Source organism: Lutjanus erythropterus, unplaced genomic scaffold (assembly GCF_056507025.1).
Source record: "Lutjanus erythropterus isolate fLutEry1 unplaced genomic scaffold, fLutEry1.hap2 Scaffold_167, whole genome shotgun sequence".
Classification (NCBI taxonomy): Eukaryota; Metazoa; Chordata; class Actinopteri; order Lutjaniformes; family Lutjanidae; genus Lutjanus; species Lutjanus erythropterus.
The window spans coordinates 252,501-260,000 of record NW_028146644.1 but is presented as its reverse complement, the minus strand read 5'-3'; positions in this window follow the sequence as shown (position 1 = coordinate 260,000).

Genomic DNA, 7,500 nt, shown 5'->3' with positions numbered 1-7,500 from the left:
GCCTACGGGGGCCGGCGCGGCCACCCTTCCCTCCGTTCGTGACGTGAGAAAAGTGGTTCTTCAAAACGGACGGGGAGTTTCCTACGGCGTTCCGGCGCTGACCTTCCCGAGGGGTGGGGGGGCGCGGGGAAGGGCCGCGGGCCCGGTTTTACGGCCTGGCCCTCTGACCCGCACGGACGGACGGGGCGTTTCCTACCGTGTTCACAGGGCCCCCCGGAGGTCCGGCCTGGCCCTCTGACCGGGGCCTAGGGGCCTCCCTTACCAGGGACCCAGCCTGGCCCTGTGAACCCCAGGCCCTGGGGGGATGCCTTACCAGGGATCCAGCCTGACCCTCTGACCCCCAGGCCCTGGGGGGGGGGGGGGGATGCCTTACCAGGGATCCAGCCTGGCCCTGTGACCCCCCAGGCCCTGGGGGGATGCCTTACCAGGCATCCAGCCTGACCCTCTGACCCCCAGGCCCTGGGGGGGGATGCCTTACCAGGCATCCAGCCTGACCCTCTGACCCCCAGGCCCTGGGGGGGGGGGGATGCCTTACCAGGGATCCAGCCTGGCCCTGTGACCCCCAGGCCCTGGGTGGGGATGCCTTACCAGGGATCCAGCCTGGCCCTGTGACCCCCAGGCCCTGGGTGGGGATGCCTTACCAGGGATCCAGCCTGGCCCTCTGACCCCCCAGGCCCTGGGGGGGATGCCTTACCAGGGATCCAGCCTGGCCCTCTGACCCCCCCAGGCCCTGGGGGGGATGCCTTACCAGGGATCCAGCCTGGCCCTGTGACCCCCAGGCCCTGGGTGGGGATGCCTTACCAGGGATCCAGCCTGACCCTCTGACCCCCAGGCCCTGGGGGGGGGGATGCCTTACCAGTGGGCCAGCCTGGCCCTGTGACCCCCCCCAGGCCCTGGGGGGATGCCTTACCAGGCATCCAGCCTGACCCTCTGACCCCCAGGCCCTGGGGGGGGGGGGATGCCTTACCAGGCATCCAGCCTGACCCTCTGACCCCCAGGCCCTGGGGGGGGGGGGGGGATGCCTTACCAGGGATCCAGCCTGGCCCTGTGACCCCAGGCCCTGGGTGGGGATGCCTTACCAGGGATCCAGCCTGGCCCTCTGACCCCCCCAGGCCCTGGGGGGGATGCCTTACCAGGGATCCAGCCTGACCCTCTGACCCCCAGGCCCTGGGTGGGGATGCCTTACCAGGGATCCAGCCTGGCCCTCTGACCCCCCAGGCCCTGGGGGCTCCCTTACCAGGGATCCAGCCTGGCCCTCTGACCCCCAGGCCCTGGGGGGCTCCCTTCCCCGGACTCTCCGCCCCACCCCTGGGCTCGGGCTCTCTTCTCCGGACCCGCTGCCACCACCCACCCCACAACCCACTTCACCCCCAGACCCGGCCTCTCTTCTCCGGACCCGCTGCACCCCCCCAGGCCCTGGGGGGGATGCCTTACCAGGGATCCAGCCTGGCCCTGTGACCCCCAGGCCCTGGGTGGGGATGCCTTACCAGGGATCCAGCCTGACCCTCTGACCCCCAGGCCCTGGGGGGGGGGATGCCTTACCAGTGGGCCAGCCTGGCCCTGTGACCCCCCCCAGGCCCTGGGGGGATGCCTTACCAGGCATCCAGCCTGACCCTCTGACCCCCAGGCCCTGGGGGGGGGGGGATGCCTTACCAGGCATCCAGCCTGACCCTCTGACCCCCAGGCCCTGGGGGGGGGGGGGGGGGATGCCTTACCAGGGATCCAGCCTGGCCCTGTGACCCCCAGGCCCTGGGTGGGGATGCCTTACCAGGGATCCAGCCTGGCCCTCTGACCCCCCCAGGCCCTGGGGGGGATGCCTTACCAGGGATCCAGCCTGGCCCTGTGACCCCCAGGCCCTGGGTGGGGATGCCTTACCAGGGATCCAGCCTGGCCCTCTGACCCCCCCAGGCCCTGGGTGGGGATGCCTTACCAGGGATCCAGCCTGGCCCTCTGACCCCCCCAGGCCCTGGGTGGGGATGCCTTACCAGGGATCCAGCCTGGCCCTCTGACCCCCCCAGGCCCTGGGGGGGATGCCTTACCAGGGATCCAGCCTGACCCTCTGACCCCCAGGCCCTGGGTGGGGATGCCTTACCAGGGATCCAGCCTGGCCCTCTGACCCCCCAGGCCCTGGGGGCTCCCTTACCAGGGATCCAGCCTGGCCCTCTGACCCCCAGGCCCTGGGGGGCTCCCTTCCCCGGACTCTCCGCCCCACCCCTGGGCTCGGGCTCTCTTCTCCGGACCCGCTGCCACCACCCACCCCACAACCCACTTCACCCCCAGACCCGGCCTCTCTTCTCCGGACCCGCTGCACCCCCCCAGGCCCTGGGGGGGATGCCTTACCAGGGATCCAGCCTGGCCCTGTGACCCCCAGGCCCTGGGTGGGGATGCCTTACCAGGGATCCAGCCTGACCCTCTGACCCCCAGGCCCTGGGGGGGGGGATGCCTTACCAGTGGGCCAGCCTGGCCCTGTGACCCCCCCCAGGCCCTGGGGGGATGCCTTACCAGGCATCCAGCCTGACCCTCTGACCCCCAGGCCCTGGGGGGGGGGGGATGCCTTACCAGGCATCCAGCCTGACCCTCTGACCCCCAGGCCCTGGGGGGGGGGGGGGGATGCCTTACCAGGGATCCAGCCTGGCCCTGTGACCCCCAGGCCCTGGGTGGGGATGCCTTACCAGGGATCCAGCCTGGCCCTCTGACCCCCCCAGGCCCTGGGGGGGATGCCTTACCAGGGATCCAGCCTGGCCCTGTGACCCCCAGGCCCTGGGTGGGGATGCCTTACCAGGGATCCAGCCTGGCCCTCTGACCCCCCCAGGCCCTGGGTGGGGATGCCTTACCAGGGATCCAGCCTGGCCCTCTGACCCCCCCAGGCCCTGGGTGGGGATGCCTTACCAGGGATCCAGCCTGGCCCTCTGACCCCCCCAGGCCCTGGGGGGGATGCCTTACCAGGGATCCAGCCTGACCCTCTGACCCCCAGGCCCTGGGTGGGGATGCCTTACCAGGGATCCAGCCTGGCCCTCTGACCCCCCAGGCCCTGGGGGCTCCCTTACCAGGGATCCAGCCTGGCCCTCTGACCCCCAGGCCCTGGGGGGCTCCCTTCCCCGGACTCTCCGCCCCACCCCTGGGCTCGGGCTCTCTTCTCCGGACCCGCTGCCACCACCCACCCCACAACCCACTTCACCCCCAGACCCGGCCTCTCTTCTCCGGACCCGCTGCACCCCCCCAGGCCCTGGGGGGGATGCCTTACCAGGGATCCAGCCTGGCCCTGTGACCCCCAGGCCCTGGGTGGGGATGCCTTACCAGGGATCCAGCCTGACCCTCTGACCCCCAGGCCCTGGGGGGGGGGATGCCTTACCAGTGGGCCAGCCTGGCCCTGTGACCCCCCCCAGGCCCTGGGGGGATGCCTTACCAGGCATCCAGCCTGACCCTCTGACCCCCAGGCCCTGGGGGGGGGGGGATGCCTTACCAGGCATCCAGCCTGACCCTCTGACCCCCAGGCCCTGGGGGGGGGGGGGGGGGATGCCTTACCAGGGATCCAGCCTGGCCCTGTGACCCCCAGGCCCTGGGTGGGGATGCCTTACCAGGGATCCAGCCTGGCCCTCTGACCCCCCCAGGCCCTGGGGGGGATGCCTTACCAGGGATCCAGCCTGGCCCTGTGACCCCCAGGCCCTGGGTGGGGATGCCTTACCAGGGATCCAGCCTGGCCCTCTGACCCCCCCAGGCCCTGGGTGGGGATGCCTTACCAGGGATCCAGCCTGGCCCTCTGACCCCCCCAGGCCCTGGGTGGGGATGCCTTACCAGGGATCCAGCCTGGCCCTCTGACCCCCCCAGGCCCTGGGGGGGATGCCTTACCAGGGATCCAGCCTGACCCTCTGACCCCCAGGCCCTGGGTGGGGATGCCTTACCAGGGATCCAGCCTGGCCCTCTGACCCCCCAGGCCCTGGGGGCTCCCTTACCAGGGATCCAGCCTGGCCCTCTGACCCCCAGGCCCTGGGGGGCTCCCTTCCCCGGACTCTCCGCCCCACCCCTGGGCTCGGGCTCTCTTCTCCGGACCCGCTGCCACCACCCACCCCACAACCCACTTCACCCCCAGACCCGGCCTCTCTTCTCCGGACCCGCTGCACCCCCCCAGGCCCTGGGGGGGATGCCTTACCAGGGATCCAGCCTGGCCCTGTGACCCCCAGGCCCTGGGTGGGGATGCCTTACCAGGGATCCAGCCTGACCCTCTGACCCCCAGGCCCTGGGGGGGGGGATGCCTTACCAGTGGGCCAGCCTGGCCCTGTGACCCCCCCCAGGCCCTGGGGGGATGCCTTACCAGGCATCCAGCCTGACCCTCTGACCCCCAGGCCCTGGGGGGGGGGGGGATGCCTTACCAGGCATCCAGCCTGACCCTCTGACCCCCAGGCCCTGGGGGGGGGGGGGGGATGCCTTACCAGGGATCCAGCCTGGCCCTGTGACCCCCAGGCCCTGGGTGGGGATGCCTTACCAGGGATCCAGCCTGGCCCTCTGACCCCCCCAGGCCCTGGGGGGGATGCCTTACCAGGGATCCAGCCTGGCCCTGTGACCCCCAGGCCCTGGGTGGGGATGCCTTACCAGGGATCCAGCCTGGCCCTCTGACCCCCCCAGGCCCTGGGTGGGGATGCCTTACCAGGGATCCAGCCTGGCCCTCTGACCCCCCCAGGCCCTGGGTGGGGATGCCTTACCAGGGATCCAGCCTGGCCCTCTGACCCCCCCAGGCCCTGGGGGGGATGCCTTACCAGGGATCCAGCCTGACCCTCTGACCCCCAGGCCCTGGGTGGGGATGCCTTACCAGGGATCCAGCCTGGCCCTCTGACCCCCCAGGCCCTGGGGGCTCCCTTACCAGGGATCCAGCCTGGCCCTCTGACCCCCAGGCCCTGGGGGGCTCCCTTCCCCGGACTCTCCGCCCCACCCCTGGGCTCGGGCTCTCTTCTCCGGACCCGCTGCCACCACCCACCCCACAACCCACTTCACCCCCAGACCCGGCCTCTCTTCTCCGGACCCGCTGCACCCCCCCAGGCCCTGGGGGGGATGCCTTACCAGGGATCCAGCCTGGCCCTGTGACCCCCAGGCCCTGGGTGGGGATGCCTTACCAGGGATCCAGCCTGACCCTCTGACCCCCAGGCCCTGGGGGGGGGGATGCCTTACCAGTGGGCCAGCCTGGCCCTGTGACCCCCCCCAGGCCCTGGGGGGATGCCTTACCAGGCATCCAGCCTGACCCTCTGACCCCCAGGCCCTGGGGGGGGGGGGATGCCTTACCAGGCATCCAGCCTGACCCTCTGACCCCCAGGCCCTGGGGGGGGGGGGGGGATGCCTTACCAGGGATCCAGCCTGGCCCTGTGACCCCCAGGCCCTGGGTGGGGATGCCTTACCAGGGATCCAGCCTGGCCCTCTGACCCCCCCAGGCCCTGGGGGGGATGCCTTACCAGGGATCCAGCCTGGCCCTGTGACCCCCAGGCCCTGGGTGGGGATGCCTTACCAGGGATCCAGCCTGGCCCTCTGACCCCCCCAGGCCCTGGGTGGGGATGCCTTACCAGGGATCCAGCCTGGCCCTCTGACCCCCCCAGGCCCTGGGTGGGGATGCCTTACCAGGGATCCAGCCTGGCCCTCTGACCCCCCCAGGCCCTGGGGGGGATGCCTTACCAGGGATCCAGCCTGACCCTCTGACCCCCAGGCCCTGGGTGGGGATGCCTTACCAGGGATCCAGCCTGGCCCTCTGACCCCCCAGGCCCTGGGGGCTCCCTTACCAGGGATCCAGCCTGGCCCTCTGACCCCCAGGCCCTGGGGGGCTCCCTTCCCCGGACTCTCCGCCCCACCCCTGGGCTCGGGCTCTCTTCTCCGGACCCGCTGCCACCACCCACCCCACAACCCACTTCACCCCCAGACCCGGCCTCTCTTCTCCGGACCCGCTGCACCCCCCCAGGCCCTGGGGGGGATGCCTTACCAGGGATCCAGCCTGGCCCTGTGACCCCCAGGCCCTGGGTGGGGATGCCTTACCAGGGATCCAGCCTGACCCTCTGACCCCCAGGCCCTGGGGGGGGGGATGCCTTACCAGTGGGCCAGCCTGGCCCTGTGACCCCCCCCAGGCCCTGGGGGGATGCCTTACCAGGCATCCAGCCTGACCCTCTGACCCCCAGGCCCTGGGGGGGGGGGGATGCCTTACCAGGCATCCAGCCTGACCCTCTGACCCCCAGGCCCTGGGGGGGGGGGGGGGATGCCTTACCAGGGATCCAGCCTGGCCCTGTGACCCCCAGGCCCTGGGTGGGGATGCCTTACCAGGGATCCAGCCTGGCCCTCTGACCCCCCCAGGCCCTGGGGGGGATGCCTTACCAGGGATCCAGCCTGGCCCTGTGACCCCCAGGCCCTGGGTGGGGATGCCTTACCAGGGATCCAGCCTGGCCCTCTGACCCCCCCAGGCCCTGGGTGGGGATGCCTTACCAGGGATCCAGCCTGGCCCTCTGACCCCCCCAGGCCCTGGGTGGGGATGCCTTACCAGGGATCCAGCCTGGCCCTCTGACCCCCCCAGGCCCTGGGGGGGATGCCTTACCAGGGATCCAGCCTGACCCTCTGACCCCCAGGCCCTGGGTGGGGATGCCTTACCAGGGATCCAGCCTGGCCCTCTGACCCCCCAGGCCCTGGGGGCTCCCTTACCAGGGATCCAGCCTGGCCCTCTGACCCCCAGGCCCTGGGGGGCTCCCTTCCCCGGACTCTCCGCCCCACCCCTGGGCTCGGGCTCTCTTCTCCGGACCCGCTGCCACCACCCACCCCACAACCCACTTCACCCCCAGACCCGGCCTCTCTTCTCCGGACCCGCTGCACCCCCCCAGGCCCTGGGGGGGATGCCTTACCAGGGATCCAGCCTGGCCCTGTGACCCCCAGGCCCTGGGTGGGGATGCCTTACCAGGGATCCAGCCTGACCCTCTGACCCCCAGGCCCTGGGGGGGGGGATGCCTTACCAGTGGGCCAGCCTGGCCCTGTGACCCCCCCCAGGCCCTGGGGGGATGCCTTACCAGGCATCCAGCCTGACCCTCTGACCCCCAGGCCCTGGGGGGGGGGGGATGCCTTACCAGGCATCCAGCCTGACCCTCTGACCCCCAGGCCCTGGGGGGGGGGGGGGGATGCCTTACCAGGGATCCAGCCTGGCCCTGTGACCCCCAGGCCCTGGGTGGGGATGCCTTACCAGGGATCCAGCCTGGCCCGACCCCCCCAGGCCCTGGGGGGGATGCCTTACCAGGGATCCAGCCTGGCCCTGTGACCCCCAGGCCCTGGGTGGGGATGCCTTACCAGGGATCCAGCCTGGCCCTCTGACCCCCCCAGGCCCTGGGTGGGGATGCCTTACCAGGGATCCAGCCTGGCCCTCTGACCCCCCCAGGCCCTGGGTGGGGATGCCTTACCAGGGATCCAGCCTGGCCCTCTGACCCCCCCAGGCCCTGGGGGGGATGCCTTACCAGGGATCCAGCCTGACCCTCTGACCCCCAGGCCCTG